A 12,625-nucleotide genomic window follows, 5' to 3' on the forward strand; every position below is an offset into this window, starting at 1 on the left:
CATTTTAATTGCTTTCCCCTTGATCTTTCCATTTCTGCCATAGCTGTCTTGAAACACCCCAATCTTTAATCAATATTCCATGTGCTGGTACACCATAATTTTTATTCTGTCATCTCTTTATTGATAACTTGATTTACTTTTCTGCTTAAAGCTTGCAAGTCTTCCATTTATACCATTTCATGATTGTGCCAGCATGACCAATAACATCTAATGATTTTGCCTGAGTTATCATCACAGAAGATGGGCTGTACTGCCAAACAGGGAAAAAACCCATCTGTAGGTAGGTCAGAAGATGGCTACTTCTGGTCACGCTAGAAATCTAGAGGAACTGTTATATACTTTTCCCAAGCAGCAAGTGATAGGGTAAGAGGAAATGGCCTCAAGATGCATCAGGGGATGTTTAGATTGGATATTAGGAAAAATTTCTTTATCAAGTATTGGAGCAGGCTGCCAGGGAAGTGGTTGAGTCACCATCCCTAGAGATATTTAAAAGATGTGTAGATGTCGCGCTTAGGGACAGGGTTTAGTGGTGGACTTGGCAGCACTGGGTTTATGGTTGGACTTGATGATCTTGGGGGTCTTTTCCAACCTAAATAATTCTATGATTCTATGATTCTGTACACATGGCTTCTACAAGAGGAAATTTTTCTTGATATCTGCACGTTGAGTAGACAGTATTCTAAGATTCAGTCAAATTCATTCAACTTTGCAGTGAATAATAAATCTATGTGTTTGCCATTTCTTACTTTCTCTTCATCTGCTTCTCCCAAAGATTTCAAAAATTTTGGGGTACTGTGATCTGTATCTCTAGTCCTCAATTTAGAGCAGAAATATCTATGAGTACAATGCTTCCTAATTTTATATTTGGAGAACAAAAAAAATCCCCCCAAAGATCTACCATGTTATCATTTCAGTAAAGATGATCCAACAGTTTCCATTCCATAGATGTCATGGCTTTCGTACACAGCAGTGCTTTCTGAAAAAAAATCCTGTGTCTCCATGTTGCTTAATCTGTCAGAGGACTTTTCTCCTTAACATCTAGCAAGTAACTACGAAGGCACTCTAGTTCTTCAGCACCCCTATTTCTGTCTCCTGTAGCTACCTAGGACATCTTTTCATACCATGAATAACCCTAAGGAATCCAAATTTATTCTTTCTTTCCATTACAGGAAGAAACTTTTATATATTAGCTGACTTGTCAGATTTCTAGTCCTATGCAGTATACAACTGCTTATCAGGAAGTTGCTAAGGATCTTCCTTGAGGCATTCACCTCACTACATTCAATGATACCTTTTTATGAAAAATGTAAATGTATTTGTCCTGTCCATTATGAAATGCATAGTCCCTACATGACACCTAAGATAGTTTATTGTATGGACATAGTTACTCTTATTAGATTAATTTCTTGCTTGTCTTTCTTCATGTTCAGAAACATAATGGAAAGCCCACACACTTGATAATGGCATGGCAAAGAAGTGGTATTTCACCTGCCTGGGGATGTAATCCTTTGTATTTACTGTCCGTTAACACGACCACCTCTAAGACATTGCATGGAATGCTGTTTTGCACAAGGAGGTTGTCATGTCCCGTTTTCTCAGGATGACGATTCAGACTAACCAATTCCCAGGTCAGGATTAAGGTGAAACGACACCAAGGATTCTTCAGTTCACAAAACTCAATTTTTATTTGCTCATAACCTATATTAGTATGAAACTAGAGGTCTTCCTGCAAACTGTTTACTGACTTATATATGTGTTTTTTTCACATTACCAAGAGATCCCAGAGAAGTGTTACTTTCTTATAGAGTATGGGTCTGGAAGAGATTCTTGAGAACACAGGTGGCTTTATTTCAAGATAAGATGTGGAGAGTCTTAATGTAATCATCTTCACTTCTTCTTTTATATCTTTATATTTTAGGAACATAGAACTGAAAAGTCCTCCTAGTTCATTAGACCAAGTCCATTGCTACTGCAGGAACCATTTAATCTGTTTTTGTTTTTAAGCTTACAAACACATAAATAACTTTGATTTATAAATGTCTCTGTGACTAAAGAAAATGTCCCTGAAGCTCAAACTGGACTCATGTTCCTAAATTATAAAGGTACTTCAGGATTCTCACTACCAATTACACTTTCTCCTGATTATCTCAGGGGTGTGAGAGCTATAAATGAACCATCATATGCTTAATTCTGGAAATAGGTACTAACATAGATGAGGAGAAAAATGTTTGTGGGTGGGGTAGAAGGTAGATAATTTCACTGCAGAATGCAGTTTAGAATAGGTACACTTAAATTAGGTTTAAATTACAATGGACAAGAAGACTTAATGGGACAAAAGCAGGAAGGAAGAAACAAATATAGCCTGGAAGACAATTAAAAGAAATATTATAAAATTTAATTGAATTATTATTGGAAGTAAAAAAAAAAAAAAAAGGAATGTAACAACGTCTTCACTACTAAAACCATGGACTTCTGTTTGTTAGTTGGGTAGGGTGTTTTATTTTCCACATGAAAGTTGGGTGAAGTTACATTGCTGATGTCATGAGATAGCTAAATGGGGCCCTCATGGGCAGTCGCATAAAAAGTCATAATACGGATGGTGAGAAAGGAGATGCAGAGCCTGAGACAGTGTTGCTGTCAGTCCTTTATGAGTCCTGTTTGATAGGTAGTGGACCTTTTGTGAGTTTGTAACAGTAGTTTTAACATCAGCATTTTCCCGTACTGTCTTATATCTTCCAAAAGCATCACTAACAGGTTGAATTAAGAGAAAGACTGGATAAAACCACAAATGGACTTCTGTTGTATTTTTATTTTGCCACAAGAATGACTGTAAATTGTATTTAGGTAACAGGATGTTACAAACAAAACAGAAAAATTTCTCCTCAGCAAGAAACAAATAGGAAAATGAGACAGAATTATACAACTGAACCTATAGAGGTTCAGAAAGGATTCTCACCCCAACTGACACTAGAAAACATTGGCTTCCTGAACTTTGAATATAATTTTTTTTCAGCATATGTACCAAGTTATCATGGCTTTTAAACTCAAAATGCTTTGGAAGACTTTTAACCAAAATCCTTCATTCTAGATATTTATTCAAGACTGGTTGGATTCATGGGACATTTTTATAAGAAAAAAAAAATCTGGAAAATAATGTTATCTTAAAAATCATTACCAAATACCCATTACAAAGTTCCATTGCAAAATATTTATCTTGAGAAAGAAAACTTTTATAATGGAAGGTAATGATTTTTGGGCAACCTGTACATCCAAAAACACAGAGCAAGAACACTGAAGTATGGAGTCCTCTTTAGAGTATTAGACACAAGATATTTGATTTATTCAAATGATTTTACTATTACTTCTTTGGAGAATACTTTTTTGTATCTGTACTTGGAACACATCACCTACGTCCTCTTGGCTCCAGATATAGTGGTAAATTACAGCAGATTTATTGCAAATCAAACAAAAAAGTTCATGAGATAAATCTTAGCTCACTCTAAAGAGAAACTTTTGCAAAATTAAGGACTTCTGTGATACAGAAATTTGCTTTCTACTTACAGGTATTTAGGAAATATTTAATTTTCTTTTTCTATTACTTTTTATTTTTCTTTTTAGATTTAATCTTATTTGTAATACATACTTAGCCTTTATAATATGTAGCAGTTTTTATGTACCTCAGTTGGATGAACTTAATGGTAAAACTCAAACAGAACCAGTCTATCTGATTAACTAAGCTTTTTTCTGTGACATAATTACGGACATCTGTGAAAAGTAATCTGAGGCAGAATAATTTAGGAATATATTTTCAAAAATATGAGAATAGCAGCCAAGCATATTATGTCCTTGTGACTCTGAGAAAATCGAAGTGCCACCTCAAAAATGCTAAAATACAAACAAAGGAGTACAAATAAGAGACATAATGAGTTGACCCTGGACAGACGCCAGGTGCCCACCAAAGCCGCTCTATCACACCCTCTCCTCAGGTGGACAAGAGAGAGAAAGTATAACAAAAGGTTCATGGGTTGAGATAAGCACAGGGAGAGATCATTCACCAATTACCATCACAGGCAAAGTAGACTCAACTTGGGAAAAGTAACTTAATTTATTGCCAATCAAATCAGAGTAGGGTAATGAAAAATAAAAACCAAATCTTAAAACACCTTCCTCTCACTCCTCCCTTCTTCCTGGGCTTAACTTTACTTCTGATTTTCTCTACCTCCTCTCCTTCAGTGATGCAGTGGGGCAGGGGATAGAGGGTGCAGTCAGTTCATCACATGTTGTCTTTTTTGCTCCTTTGAAGGGAAGTTGCTACAAGTATACCTGAAATTGCTAACGTACAGGGACCGGTAAATTAGGACATTTACTTTTAATGTTAACCACCACTTGTGTTTTACTAGCTTTTATTTTTCCCATATTTTACTGCAATGTATATAATTTCATTTATAATTTTTCCTAACTACCCTCTGTAGTCATTACCCACTTGTAAGATGTTTTGAAACCTGTAACTCCTTGCCTAGTGGAGATAAGACAGACCTTGGACAGTCTGAAAAACTCCCTAAGTACATCCCTGATAGCAGGAACCTAAAAAACAAGTGTCTAAGAAGATGACAGTGTCAAGATAAGTGACTGGAAGCTGGTCTAAACTAACCTCGTTGGAACAAACAGGAGCTGAAGGATGGATGAGGTAACTCTATGACCATATATGGACACAAGAAACTTAAAGTTCAACTAACAGACAGAGTGAGGAATACTATGTGGACCACTAAGGAGGGGAGAATACCCTCACTCTATTTTTACTACGCATGCTCAGACTATGTAAATGAATTCTGAGAACACATTAGCATAAGACTGCCTTTTCTAAGAAATCTGATGTATATGTATGCTTTTCATGTATATTAGTCAGTGTGTTTTGTTAGTAAGTGCGGCACTCGTGGTGTGATCCCCAGTGCTGTCCAGCATTGCGAATAAAGAATGCCTGCTTCACAGTTATACTCAATTCTGACTGTTGAGTGAAGCTCTTTGTTTCACCTTCCTCCTCAGGGGGAGGGGTCCTCACACTCTTCTCCTGTTCCAGCGTGGGGTCCTTCCCATGGGAGACACTTCTCCATGAAGTTCTCCAACATGAGTCCTTCCCATGATCGTTCTTCACAAACTGCTCCAGCGTGGGTCCCTTCCATGGGGTGCAGTCTTTCAGGAACAGACTACTTCAGCGTGGATCCCCCCCAGAGTCACAGCCTCCTTCAGGCACCCACCTGCTCTGGCATGGGGTCCTCCCCGGGCTGCAGGTGGAGATCTGCTCCACCATTAACCTCCACGGGCTGCAGGTGCACAGCCTGCCCCATCATGGACTGCACTATGGGCTGCAAGGGAATCTTTGCTCCAGCACCTAGACCACCTCCTACCCCCCCCACTTCTTCACTGACCTTTGTGTCTGCAGAGTTGTTTCACATATTCTCACTCCTCTCTTCTGCCTGCAATTGCTGTTGTGCAGAATTTTATTTTCCCCCTCTTAAATATGCTGTCACAGAGGCGCTCGGCCTTGGCCAGCAGCAGGACCATCTTGGAGCCAGCTGGCATTGTCTCCATCAGACATGGGGGAAGCTTTTAGAATCTTCTCACAGAATCCACCCTTGTAGTCTCTCCACTGCCAAAACCTTGCCATGCAAACCCAATTACAATAGAATAATGAAGGATAACAGAAAAATATGACATACAAATAATCAATGCAGAAGCAAATATGGTCTTCGGCAACTCAACAATTAAAAGGGGATAGAATGGTAAAATACACTCATTAGTAAATCTAAAAAGACAGAAGTTGAGTTACATGGTTGAGGTTGTCTTCCCTGTTATTTATTCAGTAATAATTTGTTTAGTAAGAGTCTCAAAAATGAACAAAGCTGACAATGGCTCACTCCTAGAAAAAAACTTTAAAAATCACAATCAGGATCATCTGACACTGATAGTCATTTAGCTCTTTAAAAGCATATAGCATCAGTCTAAAGTCAAACGGACACTTTATGAGCGGCAACAAGTTTTCATTGAGTTTTCATTGTCTTTCAAATTGATTGTTGTTTCATGCTGAATAAAACGTAACTTGTATTTCAAGTCTGCTGAATGCACCACATAATTCATTTTAAGACCGCAAGGCTGTGAACTGTCACATGTTAAATCTTTTCTGATTTTCATATGGTTAAACATGATCTATTATCTCTAAAGAAACTTTGTCTTCAAGTGGACATATGAAATGTATGAGGGTGTAAGCTGTGTGATAAAAAAAGTAGTTAGGGCAATTTTGTCTTAGCAGCTGTAAGGAAGAATTTCCTCTTCCTGTTGTGGTTTGTTGTTTTTTTTTTTTTTCCCCCTATAAAACAATATATACCTTTCCAGGACACTATAGACCAACTAGAGAATCTAGTCTGATGGCATAATTCACTGCCTGTCCACACTGCTCAGTGAATGCATCAAAACTACCAGGGCCTAGGTATTAAGAGGCTTATTCAAACTTTATCTATTATTGTAAGTGTGTCTACTTGTGGAAACTGCTGACTCCAGCAAGTATATTCTGGCTATAAGCAGGACAAATGTTTCACTAAATTAGATTAAATTTGTAATGCTTTGTCATAGCATTTTTGCATGTGAGATGGCATTACTTTTTGATTGCCACTATGTAAAGCACTAGAAACAAAGTGATTTTCAATGTGACGTGGCAGAGATTCATATAGCAATATATCTCCTGATATCTCCAGTGAAGAAACCTATCTTTCTATGTGTTGGAAGTGGGAAAAACAAAACAGGAAAAAAACTGCAAAACACACTTTTCCTTAACACATGGTGCCCAAAACAAACACAGGACGGGATGAAAATCCAGTGATCCATGTTGCCATGGCACAAAGGAGGAATGTGAAGCAAGGTGGAGGCTGCACGGTCCCATTCTTTCACTTTTCTCAAGGAATATTTCATGCTACTATACAGATTTATCTCCTGCTCTTCCCCTTCTCTCAAGGACTGTTTTGCAGTACTCTGTGGGCCTTATCTCTCATTCTTCCTCTTTTCCCACAAAAACAGCACACACCTTTCACCAAGGAATGTGCTGTGTCGTTACTCAAGAAACAATGGCTTGACCACAGTCCCATCCACTCACACGTGCATACTTAGATAAACACTAACCCAAGTTTGCATCTAAATCAGAGGGACAATAATCCAATACCAAATCAGAGGGAAAGATCAACAGATCTGTGGTCCTTGCCCGCCCCCCCCAGAAGGGACGCCTTTTTGGCACTTTTTGTGCCCTCGGCTATGCCGAGTGATTACCCAGGAATTAAGTGTGTGTGATTGCAATCGTTTTCTGTGTGTAGTGCTATATAGCCAACCTGCAGTTTGTGCATTTATTGTAGGCAATCTCAAAGAATCTGTAGATGCTACATAAGAATAAACCGTACTATTCATGAACCTGACTGCTTCTCCTGAATGCAACCGGACAGCACACAGGCTGTTCAGGCATCTGGTGTCAGACCTATAGTTATGGCAATAATAGGCATACCTATTAAGAGATAAGTCCAGCCATCCCTAGCCCCTCTAATCTCTGAGGACCAGCTAGAATGCAGGGGAATTCATCTCTTACAAATTAATTATTTACCTTAAATGCAACAGTATGAAAATAAAATTACTTAAAGTGAGCTTTCTAGTTTTGTCAAATTATAGGGTCAGTGGTTTATTATTGATTCACTTGACATATTCAACATAACATCAAAAAATCTACTTCCCAATTCAGAAGAGTGACATTCAAGAGTAAAGTAAAACATAAAACTATTCATTTTTTCTGGAATCACACTACAAAAATTAATCTGGCAAAACTGTTTTGTCCTAGTTATACAAACAAACAAAATCAATACTTCCTGTATATGACTGGAATAATTTCCATAATTCTTTTAAATTCCTTAAGGAAAATAACAAAAATAAATCAGTGTACATTGTTTTTTAACTTTCAGTATAAGATCATTGAAATATTGGAGTAATATTTTTCTTCTATTTTTAAAATAGTAGCTGGACTTTTCAATTCTTAGATTTAAAAGAGAATATACTATTAACAATGTTTTTGATTTATGAACTGCATTAAGCATTAACTTCTATTTTTCCCAAATGCTGTAAAGATTTTGAACAGAGATGCTTTTCCATTTATAATAACAAGATCACACAGAGATAAAGAGTAATGAAACAAATAGGATGAATGATAATCTGGCCTAGCTATTTGAAATTATAATTTTCTGCAGATGATCTTTCTGTATAGAATCATAGTCTTTTAAATAAGCTTTGTAACTTCCTATGTGGCAAAATTTAATGTTCTTCAGAAAAATGCAATCATTTAATGCAAGTCATACTGAGGGAGACTGAGCCCTCTTGAAACCACTGAGCCTAATAACATGTGTAGCATTCTCCTGTGCTGTCTTTTCTTGATCATTTATTAAAACTCCCATTTGGAATTAAAAAAAAAAAAAAACACTTCACTGGAGAAAACATGGTTTCATGGCCCTCAATTAAAGATTAAATGTATGTTATCCTTTGATGGCTAACTCCAGTAAATATCCGTATTGCTATGAGAGGTCATGCTGATATGAGAAGTGATGAGGATACAGCGCACAGTCTGCTTCTGCCTTTGGTTTCCCTGCTAACTCTTTGACTCCACTGAGAACTTTGGACCCTGATAGAGTATGTTATGGGCAGCGGCAGCAGGAAATCCTGGCAGCTAGAGAGATGACAGTATGATACAATGTGCGTGTTGACCCACTCTAAGCTCTTATGTAGTCAGTAACTTTAAAACAAAAGTTCAGTTTGTTCTGAATTGTTCTCGGAGATATGACATTCTTTGTTCAGCCCATCATCAGAAAAAAGACCCATATATGTCTGAGCTCTCATGTTCCACTCTGCTTCTCACTTCTTTTGCACCCAAACCAGTTGCACCTTAAACCATGCCTTAGTAACATTATTCATAATTTTTTGCTTTGATACGCCTTTTGGGGAACATCTCTGAGTAAAACAGCATGTGCATGCATAGTCCAGGGTTTACTGTCTGAAAAAGGCAACTTCAGCTCAGCAAGTTATAACTCACATCCTGCAGAGAGAACATTTGCTGAAGACAGAATAAACCTTAAAACTCTCACACATAACATTATTTAAGGAGAAAAGGAAATGTGACTATACTTTGAAATCTTTCTGTTTCAGCTTACATATTTAATTACTTATGTTTCTGTGTTAAGAATGTATTTAAAACAGTTCTTGGTAACAGTCTTCCCAGAAATGACAGACAGATGAAGGTATTGGGTGTTTTTTGAATTGTAAAATATGGAAAGAAAGGGAAAAAGAAACAAACCTTTATGAAGCCTGTCAGTGATAGTACGTTTTGTTAGCTTGATATCTGTGTCCAAAAATCAAAGTCCCAGTGGATAAAGGCAAAAGTCACTTAACTGACAAAATTCCTGAGTGACTGAAAACTGGCATCTGTTCTTTATAGGTTCATCTTTGAGTATTCTCACTAGAAAACAGCAGTTGAAAAGATTATCTTATAGCAGTACTAAATAATAGACTGTTCTGCGACATTCAAAGGTCTGGAGCTCCCTGTGGAACTAATGACATTTGTACAGCAAGTCAGGATGCTTCTGCAAAGGACGATTGTGGGAGAAGGAAAATGATAGGTTTCTGACAGAATGTTAACCCCAAGTCGCCAGCTTTTCTGAAAGATAACTGCAAAAAAAGGAGAGCTTTAATAATACTTCTAATAAAGGCCCAGACTCTTAGATGAATTTTAAACTGATACTCTTCCACTGATTTTGATGTTCATAGCTGATGCTCTGTCCCTGACACTTTAGAGAGAGGAAATAAATGCCATGTTGCTGTGCTCCGATGACAGATCAGTAGGGTATTTTTTCCATAAGGTGTAATGCAGCGTTTTATTAAGGTCAGCTCCTTTTACTTGTCATTGCAACATTTGAAATAGTTTCTCTGCTTTTCTTTCTTTTTTTTTTCCTGGTTGACTTACCTGAAAGTTTAAAAAGTTTCTCTGGACTTATTTGAAGTAAATATGGATAGCTCATCCATTAAGCAGGGTCGCTGTCTCCAAATGAGATATCTTCCTACATTTAATCCACTGCTATACTGGAAAATTATTAAGGGACAATTAGATCGTGGGCTTTCTTCCACCCAGGAGGTGATTTGACCTTACATGTCCTGAATGTGCTTAGTACAAGGCTATAACACATGCAGGAAAAACTGGGGAAGACTTCATCTCTCTGGTTGAATCTGAGCAAAATTGCAGCTGGGAATTTAAGACTCACAGGAAAAGAAGGCAAAACGGCAAGGACAACGTGCTTTTCTCCTGGAAGAGAGAACTCAGCTCCAGACCTCATGCCTGGTTGTATTTTACATCTGCATCTCTTCGGTTAGCCCTTCTTACCTGGGACCTACTTTCTTCAGTGTATGATAATGTAACTTCAACAGAAGGATTGTGAATTTACATGTCTATGATATCCCACAATCCTGATGCTGAAGTCTTTCTCCTGCTGTATGGGAGTCAAATTCTTTCAGAACAAGAAGGGTCTGCTGGGGAAAAATGACACTGGGATATTTGTAAAAGTCACTTTGTTCTGCTGCTTTCTACCACCCACTGTCTGATGCAGCTGTCTGTGTGGATCAGCACAATGACCTGCACTGTAGGCTCCTTTAGGGATTTAGGCAGAATTGGGCAGCTATCTGTCTAAAGTCATATAGTAAGAGAACTCATCTGGAAGATGAACATTATCTCCTCAACAGGACAGCTAATTCCATGTTTGAGCACTCAGGCAATTTCTGCTTCAAGAAACTAGAAGCCTAGGCGGCGTTAGAAGTAGATCCTCTAGATTACTCTCTGAATCTTGTACTGAGAGCCCAAATTCCCAATTGAGATGGGTTTTCCAGGGTTGTACTTAGCCCCATGGGCAGGTAGCACTGCGCACCTGCATTTGCTAGGTCTGTCACATCAAAACCTGCTCAGGCTTTTTCACCCTGAACATGGGCAGGCAGAGAAACTGAGACTTACACCACAGACTGTTTCAGAGAGGTTTTTTTAGTCTCGTAAGTACTAACAATATTTCTCACTAGAATTACAAAAGAGATAAAGAGCAGCATTTATTGTGCATTAGTACGAATTTGGCACTTCAGGCTTAGCCTGTACTCCAAAAAACCTTTTTTATTAAATAGTGCATACTGCTTAGCTAACAGAGTAAAAAAGTATTTGTGGGCAGGGGCCTGGCATTTCAACCAGACCAGTGTTAGATCTCTCCAACTGTACATTCATGTTATCTATGGTAGCTAAAATACAGCCTGAGAATAAAAGCTCCCCTGAGGCATAACATGTTACGTATTTATTGACTACATTTATTTTCTCTTCCTGTCTGTTACACGTTCAAAATATTTGGTGTAGACAAACAGCTTTTCAGAGATACTGGCCTAAGCAATTTACTATGCTGAGGTCATCCATGCCCCCCTCTTCTCTCAACTGTCTGTCATATGTGAAAATGGTTTCTGACAGTATAAACTTCCTGAACAAACTTTAAATCTTAACTTTTGTATCTTCTAGAACAGAGACAGCTAGAAAGTCAGCAATGCCTTGTACTGCTTAGGTTTTAATAACTCTTTTTTAACTTTTTTTTCTTTTTCTTTATTATTCCAGATTGACAGATGGAGTTCTTATGTTGCTGAGACATTTAAAATTAAAAATAGTAAAACTTATTAAAATTTTAAACCAAACCAACCCCAGATCTTCTGCCCTACTCTCCTGTTCCTTTATTAGTAACTGAAGAAATCCTTCTTTTTGCATGGAAATATCTGAAAAAAAAATGCGCCTTCTCCTTTTCTGTTAAACCAATACTCTCCCTGTATTGCTTCTGCTCAATACATAGGTAATTAAATCGAAGCACAAAAGTCAGGAAAAGTTAATTATTAAATTTAAAAAATCTTGGTTCTTCTCCCTCACAAAACAAAAGCTAGAAGCTAATACCTATGCAAGGCAAAGTAAAAGGTAGCAAAGTGGATCCACCCATCTTCATTTGTACTATAACATTTTCTTAAAAAAGTACCTATGGTTTCAGTGTTCTAACCTGAAAGATGGATGGTTACAGAGACAAAACCTTATTACAATTATTCTGCATCTCCAAGACTGTGGCAAATCAGTTTGCTCCTTCAGTTTTACTGGTGGTTACCATCCCATTAGTCTGCATTGCCTGGATTTGTCCTAAGAGTACAGAAAAAGTGGAAATGCAGAGGCTCTTTTCACTTCAGATTGCTTTATCAGCTCTTGTAAAACCAATAGTATTCCCCCAACTCTAATGGTTCAGCACAGATTTCTATTACATACAGAGGTAGCCCTGCAGTTTTTTGCCTTTTTGCTTTTCTTCAATGTTTTCATTACTTGGTAATTGAAAATAAGACTGAGTGAAGTTTAACCCACAAAGGTTTTAAGAAAATTTGCTTAAAAGTTTTAAGCAAATTTCCTTATTTTATGTTGCCTTCCTAATTTCAATAAAGCTCTCTGAAATTGAATCCCAATGTTTTGTTGTGGCAGTTTATAAACAATTCCTAGAAAATGTCCTAA

This window comes from Strix uralensis, chromosome 2 (assembly GCF_047716275.1).
Source record: "Strix uralensis isolate ZFMK-TIS-50842 chromosome 2, bStrUra1, whole genome shotgun sequence".
In the NCBI taxonomy this organism is placed as follows: domain Eukaryota; kingdom Metazoa; phylum Chordata; class Aves; order Strigiformes; family Strigidae; genus Strix; species Strix uralensis.